Genomic DNA, 15,532 nt, shown 5'->3' on the forward strand with positions numbered 1-15,532 from the left:
ATTTCGGGACGATGACAGATTTTTTGCACGCGTTCTATTTATTGACGAAGCGTCATTCACCAACAGCGGTAACGTAAACCGGCATAATATGTACTATTAGGCTACAGAAAATTCACGATGGCTGCGACAAGTTGAACATCAGCGACCTTGACGGGTTAATGTATGGTGCGTCATTATGGGAGAAAGGATAATTGACCCCCATTTTATCGATGGCCATCTAAATGGTGCAATGTATGCTGATTTCCTACGTAATGTTCTACCGATGTTACTACAAGATGTTTCACTGCATGACACAATGGCGACGTACTTCCAACATGATGGATGGCCTGCGCAAAGATCGCGTGCGGTTGAAGCGGTATTGAATAGCATATTACATGACAAGCACCATACTATGGCCCACACGTTCATCAGATCTGACGCCCCCGGATTTCTTTCTGTGGGGAAAGTTGAAGGATATTTGTTGTCGTGATCCACCGACAACGCCTGACAACATGCGTCAGCAGATTGTCAATGCATCGTTATATGTATTGCCAAATGCATTGAGGTTGACGGACATCATTTTGAGCATTTATTGCATTAATGTGGTATTTACAGGTAATCACGCTGTAGCAGCATGCATTCTCAGAAATGATGAGTTCACAAAGGTACATTTATCACATTGGAACAACCGAAATAAAATGTTCCAACGTACCTACGTTCTGCATTTTAATTTAAAAAACCTACCTGTTACCAACTGTTCGTCTAAAATTGTGAGCCATATGTTTGTGTCTATTACAGCGCCATCTATCTCAAAGCGAAAAAAGTGGTCCAGCTAAAAGATTCATAATTTTTCTTTCCGTACTGCATGAATATGTAATAAAAAATGGAGGTTCATATTTTAAAAAAAACATTTGATATCCGTTTGACCTATGGCAGACCCATCTAGCGGGCCAATCATAACGGCATCTGGTCTCCCCCTTCAAGTTAGACAAGTTTCGTTCTTTGTAGTTTTTTCGTTTGACGCTTATTTCGTGAGATATTTGGCCCGGTCACGATCAATTGACCACCCTGTATACTAGCGCCAGTGGTCACGTGAATTTTCTCACACTCCTACACGAGGTTCTGGATGTCCACACAGCACAGACTCCCTCCAGAATCTTCGTATAATGCATGGCAGCAGTAACGGATCGCACAGCTGCTACAGCACAGACAATGGGGTTATGGGCCCAGATGTGTCAACACCAACTGTTGGCAAGTTGTCATTAAAAGTGGTACTATGGGTGCGGGAACATGTGGCCCACCCACGCCACAACATCGATGTGCACGGCTCTAGTGGTGTCGTCAGAGTATCACTTGGAAGATGGAGTTGCGATCCCTGGTCTTTAGCGATGAAAGCCGATTCTGCAGGTGATGGACGTTTGCAAGTACGACGTAGACTTGGTGAGCACTGTTTCGTAGAGTGCATTCATCCAAGACGCATTGGCTCCAACCCAGGCATTATGCCGTTGTGTGCAATGAGCTGAAACACTTGCTCAGCTTTGGTGTTTCTGGATGGGACGCTAACCAGCGCTCCGTGCATGCAGCATGTTGCTCGACCCGTTCTTTTGCCGTTCGTGCAACAGGACGGTGATGTGTTTTTCCAACAGGGTAATGTTCGCTTACTCACTGACCTTGTTCTGCAAGACATGCGGAAACTTTCCAGGCCATAACGATACCCGTATTTTCCTCCAATCGAGCACAAGTAGGATACAATGGGACAAGAAGTGGCTCATGGCGTAACAGGCGTGGCATAACATATCGAAGGACAGTATTCGCCATCTGTACGAGTGGATGGATGCTAGAGTCAGGGCCTGCATTGCCACCCGTTGTCACTACACAACATATTAATATGAGTGTTTCAGCATGAGTCGATACCTGGTACATCAGAAACGCTTGTGTTATTGATCGGTAAATGTAATCATTTCATGAAACCCATATGCGCTGTTACAACAATTAATCTTAAGTGAGTTGGAAACCTCTAAAAGACTGTACATTTTTTCGCGGCAGTGCATGAAAACACTTAGGGACGGTTCAACGTGAGGCACGAGATAACACATCTGTGGGGCTATATAGAAATGCGAGGTTGGTACTACTTTTGAAAGGTTAGGGCGCATGACTCGGAAAATGTCGTTATGGTACCAAAGCTCATTAAATGAAAGCGAGACGATACACAGTAAAGGATGAAGGTAGTTGCGAATAAGCACACAATTAAGAACAAGTGTTTAAGTGTTTTTGTTAGTTTAGAAAGTTTAATTCTTAAAGTCACTGCGAGTTTTTGTATTTGAGAGGTACAGTAGTGCATTGTACCAACGGTAACGTGTACATTCGCGCAATCGTCATTTGTTTGTTCGTTTCGGATAGCCAGTAACCGTTGAAACAACTAGATCAGCTGCCGGTCTCCTATGCTGAAGCACCAGGAGACTATCGAAACATATATTTAGCTTCCTCTGTTTCTTTTCGAAGCTTAAATCCCCGAGTTTCTAATAGTAGAATGGATATGGTGTGTGCATGCTGCGTGCGGTCGCAGGAGGAGCTGGCAGCAGTTCGCGAACAGCTGACACTGTCAGCCGTATGCAGGCTTCTGCTTCGGGATGTAGTTATCGGGAGCTCCAGTATTACGCTCGGTATGGAGCCCTTTTGGGAAATACTGTCCAGAGCCAGATATGTGCACTCGGTGTGTCTGCCGCTGGAGCCTCCCGCGAGATGTGGAGAGCGATGCGGTACTCTACCCCAGTTGTGGCTCATGTCGGCACCAATGACGATTGTCCTCATTTCCTACAGGCGGCTGGAGGAAGTGCTGAAGACTATTGGACTCGCTCGCGGGGTACAATTAGACATCACAATTTGCAGCATCGTTCCCAGAGTCGATTGGTGTAACTTTGCTTTGGAGCCAAGTGGAAAGTGTCATCAGAGGCCCCGTCGATTCTGTGACGGTCAGATTTGTGGAACTGCGTTATAGTGTTCATAGTTGTAGTGCGCTACACAAAGGAAGCTGCTACCTGGGCAGCAGAGCTCTTTTGAAGTGCACATCAGGGTTCTTCAGGCAAGGCGGCAGTTCGAGGTCCTCTGATGAATGCTCGTCAGTCGATAAGCAGAGAACGAAATTAGTTTCGTACAAACTAGAGACACTTAGACTGCCAAAATTTTAACATTGAAGTGTTGAAATATTCGTAATGAAGTTCCAGGATTTACTGCACTCAGATTATTCTCGGCACCGAGAGGTAGCTGAATCCGCAAGTAGAAATGTCTGCGATACTTAGCGAATCATGGAACATATATCGGAAAGACAGATTAGACGCCATAGTAGGGACAGTGTTCATTGCAGTTCACAGAAATATTGTCTCTACTGAGGTCGAATTTGAGCGTGACAATGAAGTTATATGGACGCGTGTAAAAGGTTTAGAAGAAATCAAGATAACTTATGGATGTTTTGGGCCGCCTGGTTCCGCTGTTACCGTTTCAGACTCGTTCAAGGAAAGTCTACGGCGAGTGTAGCGAAAATACTCTGTTCGTGCTGTATTAGTTGGAGGTGACTTCAACCTACAGGGTATAGAATGATACGTTTATGGATTCACTGCAGTTGGTACGGACAAACAGTTTTGTGACTTAAGAACGAACACTTTTCCTAAAACTGCCTTGAACAACTAGCTAGACAACCCACACGCAGTGGAAGTAATTTGGACCTTGTACCTACAAAGACGGTTGATCTTACCGACAGTGTCGGGTTAGAAATAGGCATTATCAACCGCGATGTCATCATAGTGATGATGGTTACTAAAGTTAATAAATCCGTCAAGAAGACCAGGAGAGTGTTTATTCTAGAAAAAGCAGATATACAGTTGTTAGAATCCTACTTAGACAAAGAATGGAAATCATTTAGCTCTGGTTTAACAGGCGTGGAGGAGATTATGAGCAGAGTTTAAACTGATACAAGAACGTAGGCTTCCGCGGCCGGTGTCATAGTGATTAAAATTCTTCTGGGTATTATGAAGCGTCATTGTTAAAAACTAACAACAATAATAAATGAAAACCGACGTTTCGGCCGAATTGCAACGACCTTTCGCAGGGCACGACTGGTTTTGCGTGGGGATAGGTGCTTCTATTTATTACAGACTATCGATGTCTGACGTCACTGTTGTAAAACTTTTAATTGGCCCTCTAATATGATTGGCTAGTCATGATGTAAGGGAAGATGGAAGGAAAGAGGCTATTCGTGGATGTCCATGCCGTCAACGATTGGTATCTGCCCGCCAATCAGCGTTCGGCTTCTGGTCGTCAAGTTTTCCTCTTGGTGTGCGCGGAAGTGGACTGACAGTTGCTCTACAGCTGTCTGTGCAGATACGTCAGTGTTCCGTGTAGCTTCTGCCCCGCGACCGCTCGCGGCCCGTTGGAATGGCATGGCCAGCAGGAAGCCCGAGTACTGGCGAAAGTATCGTGGGTGCGAGAACGCAAAATACGGGAGGCGATCGAAATTATTAAGCAGCCTGACAACATCAACAGAGAAGATGGCTATAAACTCCCGGCGTCCTGGCTGCCGGCCATCCCAGTCCAACTGGCCGCGAGCGGTCGCGGGGCAGAAGCTACACGGGACACGGACGTATCTGCACAAACAGCTGTAGAGCAACGGTCAGTCCACTTCCGCGCACACCAGGAGGAAAACTTGACGACCAGAAGCTGAACGCTGATTGGCGGACAGCTGCCAGTCGTTGACGACATGAACATCCATGAATAGCCTCTTTCCTTCCATCTTCCCTTACGTCATGACTAGCCAATCATATTAGAGGGCCAATTAAAAGCTTTACAACAGTGACGTCAGACATCGGTAGTCTGTAATAAATAGAAGCACCTATCCCCATGCAAAACCAGTCGTGTAAGTGGGGAAGGGATAGAAAGGACCGCCCGTTGTTTAATAATCAATCACGGAAAATGCTGAGGAAACAGCGATTGTTGCACTCTTGGTACAAAAAAGAGCGCGCAAATGTGTACAGGCAAAAGTTAGTAGAAATTTGTGCGTCCGTAATGAGATCAATGCACGAAGCATACAATAACTTCCACCGTTATATATTAACGAAAGACATTGCCGAGAACGGAGGAAAACTCAGGTCATACGTAAAATCGCCAAGCGGATCGAAGGCTTCTGCACAGACGCATGTCGCCCACCCTGGGATGGCAGTACCAGACAGCAATAGTAAAGCTGTAGTCTTCAATCTACATTTAAGAAATCATTCACACTGGAGAAACCAAGAAACGTTCTGCCTTGTGAAAGTCGTACTGACTCCCACATGGAGGACAAAACCTGGCATCCATGTAGTAGAGAAGTAACTGAAAGAGTTGGAAACAAACACCAGGTAAAGATGGAATCGCAATGCGATTTTACAGACAGTATTCTGTAGCATAGGCCCCTTGGTTAGCTTGCATTTATTGCGAATCTCTGGCCCACCGAAAAGTTTCAAGTGAATGGAAAAATGTGCAAATGACTCCTATATATAAGAAAGGTAAAGGACAGAGACGCATAATTACAGAGCAATATTTTTAACATCGGCTTGCTGTAGAATTTTTCCAACTCATTAAGAGTTCGAATATAATAAATTTCCTTGAGACAGAAAAGCTTCTGTGCACAAACCACCACAGATGTAGAAAACATCGCTCACGTGAAACTCAGCTTGAGCTGTTTCACATGATTTCCTACAAACCATAGATGGAGCGCAAAAAGTAGATACCATATTCCTAGATTTCCGAAAGGCATTGCAGACTGCTGGCAGCTTACAAAGGTTCGAGCATACGGTCTAGGTTCCCAGATATGTAAGCGGCTAGGAGACGTTTTAAGTATTACAACCCAGAGTGCGGTGTTTGACGTCGAAAGTTCATCAGAGACAGGGGTATAGTCAGGAGCGCCCCAGGGAAATGTGAGAGGACCACGTTTATCCTCTACATCTATAAATGACCTGAAGGACAGGGTGAGCAGTAGTTTACGGCCGTTGGCTGATGACGTTGTGGTATACGAAAAGGTGTGGTCAACGAATGACTGTACAAGATGACTTCACAAAATTTCTAGTAGGTGTGATGAATGGCAGCTAACTCTAAATGTAGAAAAGTGTAAGTTAATGCGGATGAGTAGGAAGAACCTGTAACGGTCGAACAGAGCATTAGCAGGGTGCTGCTTCATGCAGCCAGTTCCATTAAATACTGTAACGCCCCGTGGACAGAAAACCCCAATTAACAAACTTTGTGAAAACTTAAACTTGTCACTGACAACTTACTTTCTTTCTTTTGCTTGTGACGTTTTTCCCGCGGATATGCAGGGTCGGCATGGTTAATTTGATGTGGCAATGTTAGTGGAAGGGGTTGAAACGTCCCCTTAGAAAAATTATACATGACTGTGCTTAAACTGACACAAAATATTTTTTAGCGCAACGCAGTCTGACTTTCAATAATCCCCACAAAAGAATGGTCCTGACTAACATTAACCTATACCTTTCACAAATCACTTACCTCACAAAAATCTTCGTTACTGGACCTACTGCAATACAGCGAGCTCCACTACTGCCAGCTAAATAAAAGATTCAAACTACTGAAGGCACTAACTACTGATACGCGTAGTTAGCAAATGAAATATTTTGATAGAGAACAAACAATTTATTTACCTTAATAGTGTTCAAAAGTCATAATATATATAGCAGTTCATGACATCCAGTCTTACAAATGTACTGTCTCTGATGGACACACGTCCAGATCATCCGCTCTCAAAATTCCGTCATCTCTCTCCCCACATCCACCACTGCTGGCGGCTCACCTCCAACTGCGCAACGCTACGCGCTGTTAACAGCCAACTGCCCAACACTACAATAGCGAATATTACAACAATCCCACCCAGCCACAGACTGCACACAGCACAGCCAGTGATTTCCATACACAGCGCTATGTGGCCTTACCAATATAAAAACCTAAACAGCCTACTTACATAGCCCCCATGCTCCCCACAAAAAATTTTACAAATTGTTTTGGGCAGTGGCCAATACACATTTGAAAACATTTTTCATAATTACAATAACAGAAAAATCAAATGCACACACTTATTGATACAATGTTGGTCAAAAGCTAAAATTTTCTCACAGTCCATAAAGACAGTCCTGATCATCCATCATAGTAAAATTGTAGTTTTTTTTCTCAAAGTCTGAGCAGTAAAAAAAAATGCACACGGAAGTAGTGAATTTCCATGCAGTCTTGAAGAAGTAGTGTTGTCCTTCCAACAGAAAGACAGTGCTGACTCTTGACATGCAGACAGGTAATGGGCCACAACAGAGCAAACCCACACCAGAGTCAGTCGAAGTTGAAGAATATTGGTAGGTAGGTCATCACAGAACAGACCACTGTAGTCTTGTTAGAAATTACGGTATTGGTGGGCCACCAGAGGTGCAGACCCACTGCGGTCCTTGTAGAAATAATGATATTGGTGAGTCATCAAAGGTGTAGTCCCACTCTAGTCCTTGTAGAGATGGCTATCAGCCATCCGCTGCGACTCTGCAGGTGCACAATCACCATCGAAGAGTCTTGTGGACAATATAGCAAGTCCATGAACCACCATTTGTGTACTCACAAAATTTTTTTTTTTTTGAAATGTCCTTAGAACCAGCAATGCTGTTATCCAGTCCCTTGCTGAATTATTAACACACATGCAAACACTAACAGTCCCAACTTCTCACATATTGTTCATTACTATGACCAACAGAAACGTGTGCAGTGAATTGTAACTTAATTTGAAGAACTGGTGTCTATACAATTATAAATTTACAACATAAGAATACAATTACAAAGGTAGAAAATACATAATTAAAAAACATAACAATACAAATAACATTTGTAATAGTACAGGCTTACAAAAGAATAGAAATAACAGATATATCAGTGTTACAGGAATTATGACATAAGTAAATACATAAAAGATCAGAATAACTTTCGAAACATCAACTTCACACATTAGCATTAAAACAAAGCAGAATAAATTATGTCGAAACATCTTTACATATAAAGTTAACAAATAATTAATGCAAATTATATTTGAGGATAACAGTATTCCTCTCATAGTGAATGTAGCTTAGTACTAGAAAAATTCTACAACATAGATCTTATTAGCTAAATACATAAAGACAGGAAAAACACAAATACACAAGAGTACACAAACACATAGTAGGATAAAATAAAAGGAAAGGACAGGGTTTGTTTTACTGCAGTATTTTGCAAACAAAACTTTCTTTACTTCTTGGAGATCCCCCTTCATTCATCATTATTCCCAAAATGTCCTATCTATACCTGATTTCTGTATTCTATTCATCCTCTTTTAAAATAATTATTCTTCATTGTACAATACCTTTTCTTATACAAACTTTTTTCGTATAACATCTCAATGCATTTCTTCCAATTTATCATAACTCATTCTCTTATATAGCCTACCCCCTCTTAAGCTAACTTAAATCTACTGAGCTCAAATGCATAAACTAAGGGATGAGGCAATGCAGCAGTACAAAACAATTAATACAAACAGCAATGAAAAAAATGAAAATTGGCAAAGCTAGCAGCAATAACTATAAATTAGCAAAGATAATGCAACATTATAACTAATACGAGTCAATGTGCAGCAACAAGAAAAATAAATCAGTAGTAAAACTGGCTTAACAGAGTAATACAAAGTGAAATTTAATAGCACTATGCCTGGCAAACAGCAGCAGCAAATGCAATAACTTATATCTAAACATTACATAGCTCAAGCAGAAAAAGTATTACACTAAAGACAACAATGCAGATACGGGAAACGTCTATTCGCATCTTAGTGTCTATGTCATTAAGGTGGTGCACCACAAAAACTTATTGTACAAAAAATTACCAAGTACTTGAAAAGAAAATTATTTATGCAATTCCTGTGAAGGTAAATGTCTTTTGTACTCCTAAGTTTTGTTGAAGTAGATCATAAAGTTATTATTTACTGGATCTGTAGGCATAAAATATTTATATTAGTGCATCTATAAAATTTTATTTTAACCAATGCTGCAGTGGAGCTAGATACTAGATATTAAACAAAATGAGCAATCTCTCAACTAGAAAGACAATAGATGTAAAATGTTTCTCATCATTTCATTAGGCATTTTAGTAAATATCATAAATTATGAGCTCCACAGTGTAATCATATGTTTTCAAGTTCGAGCATGTCGTAATTGCGATGCTTTCTACAAATGAATATCAATAGCAAGGTTAATGGTGTCTTTTTTTTCCACCTAATGGCTTTTTCTCCAGGCGACTCGCACGGCTGGTCGCCCATAACACATTATGTTAAGGTCACGTAACTTTCTTATGGAAATATTTACGACACAGTTTGCACTACAGTGACAGTCTCATATAAAAAATTTCACAGGTCGAGAATTTGCGTTGCAAATGTGTAGAAACAAAATCTTATGAATATAACAGTTTCCAAAAAATTTTCGGCGGCATTGTGATAAACTCATGCATTTACACATTTGATAACTCTTAAAGTACCATTCTTGGTTTCCAACATCCTTTTTCCACAAATCAGAGCTCCTAGCCACTACTCATTATTCCTTACCTTATTACACATATTCGCCGACAATTCTTCAATAGTTCATCACAATAAATATGTAGCATAATCAAATTCCTCATATAGCATCAGCTTATGGATCATAAATATACCTCACCAGCATAATATACATAGTCATCGTAACAATAACATCATAGCACCTCAATCAAATCTCAAAAATGTCGTAGATTTCTGCAATAATTTCAAAACTTAAAAAAAATTCTCTGCTCATTTCAATAGTGTCATCTACCTCAAACGTACTTAAAAATCATGATCCCATACCAAACACATAATTCAAAGCTCTCACAGTACCACAATGGCTCTGAAAAAATATGAACAGTTCACAAAGTACAGCAAAATACAATTTCATAAGTGTGAAGTTATCCAACTGTGTAATTGCGTAAACCTCTGTCACTGACATAGTAAAAAAGTGTTTGTTTCTCTGTTAAATAATCAGGTAGCTGTGTAATTCTGTATTGGAGAAATATGGTACCGATGTGTAAAGTTGTGTAAGAAAATACCATATTAGCTAGGGCTCCTTGTGCTTGCCACACACATAGTACACAAAGTAGGCGTGTACCCCCCTGAGGATCAATGTAATTATACCCTCATGTGTTACAGATTACAGCAATGGAATGAAATGTATCACGGAAAACTTTCTTTGTAATTCAAAAATCTTGAAAAATAAATGGTTTAAGTACAAAATTAATCACTCAAATGCGTGTCCTGTAGCGCTAAATGTGCGTCTTGCTGTAAGATAATTCTGTGGAAGTGTCGTAGTTATCGTCCTCTGTAAGCAAAGTTCTGCTGAAGTCAATGTACTTACCTCATCATAAACGAAAGTGAAATGCTTTGCATATAGATATCGTAGTTATTACGTACCTTACCGTGATCAAGAAAGTACTATAATGTAACGTATTGTTGTGCGACGAAAAGGCTGTCTCATTGTAGCTATACCACAAAGTTACTACTAAAACATGTTTTTCTTTCCAGAATAATACAGAAAAACTGTGCAGATATAAAACAGATACACCGCAAAAGCAACAATGTAAATTGTGTCACATATTAGTAGCATCGTGATATAATCATGTAGCTATCAAAGAAACGAAATACTAAGTCATCTTTAATCTCACCGAATGTACTTCAAATAAAGAGTATCTTTTCAAGTAAACCGAAATGTTGCAATAAAATCTCATTAGCAGTATATGTTCTAAGTATGTAAGCCTGATACTCGTTACATAATCGTGCAACTAACAAGCAAGAATGTACAAATAACAACACTATGTCGTCTGTTCACTATAACAATGCATTCGTAATTTCTGTTTAAATAAGTTCTCTTGGTTCTTGACTGGATATTTAACTTCAAACATTGTTGCATGTTAACAGATTCTACGTCTGACTAAGCATACTAGTAATGTAAAGTGAAAAATTTCATAGCAAAGACTAAGTTAAAAAAAAAATTATCTCTCAATAAACGTTTTTACATGTGAAATGTAGTACAATGCTTTACTCTTCCTAGTGCGCAAAGTTTCATCTTCAAAGCAATTATCATGTTGTATATGTCGGTAAGGAATACTGGAATTTTTCTCAAGGTTAGCGTCTATGTTATTTTTCCCTGAGCCAACCGGCGCACGTGGCTGCCTGCGGTGTGAGTCATTGCCAGTTTCTTTGTTGGCGTGCATCGTTATTGAGATTAGGAGACCTAACTTTTACAAATTCACCTTGTCGAGAGGGCCCTGTCCTGTTTGAATCCTGCCAGTTCTGATGAAATTCAGGCCTGTCGTTATGATTATATCGACAGTCGTCATGTCGGTAGTTCCTGTAGTTTCTTTCTTGTCGGTTAAGTGGTGGAGAATTTCTCCCTGAATTATCACAGCATGGTGGACCGTTGTGTCTGACGTTATTTTGTGTTCTTTGATAATAATAGTTCTGGTTGCCATATTGTCTGTTTCTATGATTGTCTCTGTCATATTCATTACTATGGAAATGTGATCTTTCTCTGTAACTATTACTCTGCCAGTGGTTGTCATATGGGTGGTGTCTGTTTTGGTCACGATTTACGTTGTAAGAAAGCCTTGTCGTGTCCAGTTATTATTTCTTTCATCGCAGAATTGCGACAGATGTGACCTGTAATTGTTGTGTTCCTGTTTTCGCGTTACGCAATTGTCATTGTCAATTTCTAATTCTTGTAAGAGTCCCTGAAAATCTTCAATGTCGTCTTTGCAACGTCCTGCCAAAATAATATGTTGTAAATGTTCAGGTAATTTGATTAAGCAAATGCAAATGAGTTCTGAGGGGCTGTATGGGTTTGACAGGTACTGATTCTTGTGCAACATGTCTTCAAATCATTTCACAAGACTGGAAAATTCAGATTATTCGAAATGTTTCATCATTATTATGCTATGTTTTACTCGGTCATGTGTAGATTGAGACCAATATGCTGAGAGGAAGGCATGATAAAATTCTCCCTCACTGTGACAATCGTGAATGACCGATCGCATTCTTACAGCTGGTTCATTCTCTAAATAGCCACACATTAATTCTAATCTGTGCTCTAATGACCAGTTGGGAGGAAAACAATGATAGAATTGATGAAGCCACGCTTGTGGATGAATGTCGTTGCCGGAATTCTTAAATGTTTTGAATTTACGTGTAGTAATAAACATCTTATAGTCAAAATTATCATGTCGGTGAGTCGCATATCGTTCATTGTTACGGCGTTTCGGCGGTTCCATCTCAAAATTCGGCGTACCTTGCCAATTTCTTTCATAATTTCCGAAGTTACTTGTGTTATTATTTTGTGGCTCTTCCGTATTTCTATGTCACTCTTCCCGTATTGGAGCGCGAGTGTCCTCTAAAATACGTAATTCTTGTATTACCTGTGTCAGCTGATCTTGTACTTCCCGGATTTCTCTTTGGTGTTGCGTATTAATTTGATACTGATTTTGTTTGAATTTCCTAATTTGTTCGCACTCTTCTGTGTCATTAAAGACTACCGGTTTTGTGTCATCCATATTATCATCTACCTTCGTAGATAAATTATTTAGCTGATCCGAAAGTTCAACTACTTCCTCTGATAATGAACTAATTTCCTCCATGTGTCTTTCTGAACCAATTTTCAGAGTATCTAATGTGTCCTTTAAGTTTTCCTGAGTTTTTGCAAGTTGCTTAACCGAATCGCTTGCAAGGTCTCATGATTTTCATGAACAATAGTTTGCAGTTCTTTTATGGCTGCTACGTGATTCTGTAATGCATTTTCATGCCGCGAAAAAATAGGTAGCAAATGCTCACAGATTTGTGTTTTTACGTCAACACAGACTTTTTGACATTTCGATTCAATGTTATGTAACTCAGTAGTTAAATCTTCACGTGTTTGTTTACGCGTGGTTTCTAACTTCCGAAGATTTTGTTCCATTGTGTCTAACTTTTGAAGCTTTTGCTCTGTTTGTCTCTGATTTTGTTCCATTGTGTCTAACGTTTGAAGCTTTTGCTGCGTTTGTCTCTGATTTTGTTCCATTTGTTGCATTAATTGCAATAATAATGTATTAGTGCCTGGAATCTGTTTCTCTATGCTTTTTGGCAGTGCATTTTCACCGGCAACATTCACATTTTGACAAGCAGAAATATGTCTTGACTCATTTGAGAAAACGGTGAGGACCCAAATCCTGAGTCTACAGTATTTGCAATATTGTGTTCTGTCATTTCGGATTCCTGAGGAGAGCTGTTGCCGACCGATCGATCGATAATGTTTCCCTGTTCACTACTTGTTTCACTGTCTATACCATTATTTGCCGCCCGCTCCATTTCCCTATGCACTATTACCAAATTACTACTTTGAATGTCTGTTAATTCATTACACAGTGGTGCTGATAAGCTACGCTCGTCGTCACTATTATTTCTCAGTTTACTTTGGAGCTTAGTGTTACGTTTTTCACATGCCATTATTGTCACCATATTTCACACGATAACACAGAAAAGCACAATTTGAAGAACAAAAATAAGAGAACACATTAACATAGCACTGAAAATAATATCTAGTTGATTGCAAGCGCAGCTGCGAAATACTTGGTGCAAATCTACATGCATCCCACAACTGTTTTATTGTACAACAATGAAAGACTGCAACTTCAAAGGAGATTCTCTCTACAATTACGCACTAGCAATAAACAAAAGCTACACTAGTTACACAAACTACAAGAAAAAATCAGAAGATTCCAGTGAGGTATGCTCAGCTAAGGGTCGACATATGAAACGTCCCCTTAGAAAAATTATACATGACTGTGCTTAAACTGACACACAATATTTTTTAGCGCAACGCAATCTGACTTTCAATAATCCCTACAAAAGAATGGCCCTGACTAACATTAACCTATACCTTTCACAAATCACTTGCCTCACAAAAATCTTCGTTACTCGAACTACTGCAATACAAAAAAAAAAATGGTTCAAATGGCTCTGAGCACTATGGGACTCAACATCTTAGGTCATAAGTCCCCTAGAACTTGGAACTACTGAAACCTAACTAACCTAAGGACATCACAAACACCCATGCCCGAGGCAGGATTCGAACCTGCGACCGTAGGTGTCCCGCGGTTCCGGACTGCAGCGCCAGAACCGCACGGCCACCGCGGCCGGCTACTGCAATACAGCGAGCGCCACTACTGCCAGCTAAATAAAAGATTCAAACTACTGAAGGCACTAACTACTGATAGGCATAGTTAGCAAATGAAACATTTTGATAGAGAACAAACAATTTATTTACCTTAATAGTGCTCAAAAGTCATAATACATATAGCAGTTCATGACATCCAGTCTTACAAATGTACTGTCTCTGATGAACACACGTCCAGATCATCCGCTCTCAAAATTCCGCCATCTCTCTTCCCACATCCACCACTGCTGGCGGCTCACCTCCAACTGCGCAACTCTACGCACTGTTAACAGCCAACTGCCCAACACTACAATTGCGAATATTACAACAATCCCACCCAGCCACAGACTGCACACAGCACAGCCTGTGATTTTCATACAGAGCGCTATGTGGCGTTACCAATATAAAAACCTAAACAGCCTACTTACATGGTGGCCAGATGCCCTTCTTGCCGCCACCCCGTACCCCCCAGGAAGGAATTAGCGTACCCCAACTGTCTGCGACTAGTGTAATCCATGGAATAGTGCGAAAGTGTTCAAATGTCTGCGAGCCGTGTAACTGAGGCGGGACGTGGAGACCAGCCCAGTATTCACCTAGGGGGGTGTGGAAAACCCCCTAAAAACCAAATCCAGGCTGGCCAGCACACCGGCCCTCGTTGATCCGAAGCTGGTGCGCCTACCCGAGTCCAGGAAACAGCGCGTTAGCGCGCTCGGCTAACCTGGCGGGTTGTCAGTGACAACAACTATTGGTGATAAAAAAATTAATACACTGATAATGTTTTGATTTACAACTATAACACTTAAATACTGAGAGTAACACACAAAAGGGGAGATAAAGGGAAATGGTTGTCATGCAGTGTCTTATAAACATCTATAGAATAAATTTAAATTCATATGAACGAAGGTTAGAACCAAGGAGGTAATTCCGTCAAAGACGTCAAAGATAACATTTACCATGGAAGAGAGTTGTAGCCGCATCGAAAAGGAAATTCAATGCGCCTACAATGCAACTCGGATATGGAAATGTTTAGTTAGTTGCTCTTGAGTCGCTCTAGAGTACTATTGCGATAGCCTTCTGGAAGCAAACGCTATTAGATTGTTTCAGTCGTGAATGTTCGATAGTTCGGGAGAGAGAGACTAAAGCCATACTCAGTCATTCGACTGAATAAATTAATCTATACCATTATCAACGCGACGGTGATATAACTGAGTGATACTGATGTAACTGGACTTAACCTTTGAACTGAAGAACAGTTGCAAACGTGACAGTAATGGATC

Source organism: Schistocerca cancellata, chromosome 8 (genome assembly GCF_023864275.1).
Source record: "Schistocerca cancellata isolate TAMUIC-IGC-003103 chromosome 8, iqSchCanc2.1, whole genome shotgun sequence".
Classification (NCBI taxonomy): domain Eukaryota; kingdom Metazoa; phylum Arthropoda; class Insecta; order Orthoptera; family Acrididae; genus Schistocerca; species Schistocerca cancellata.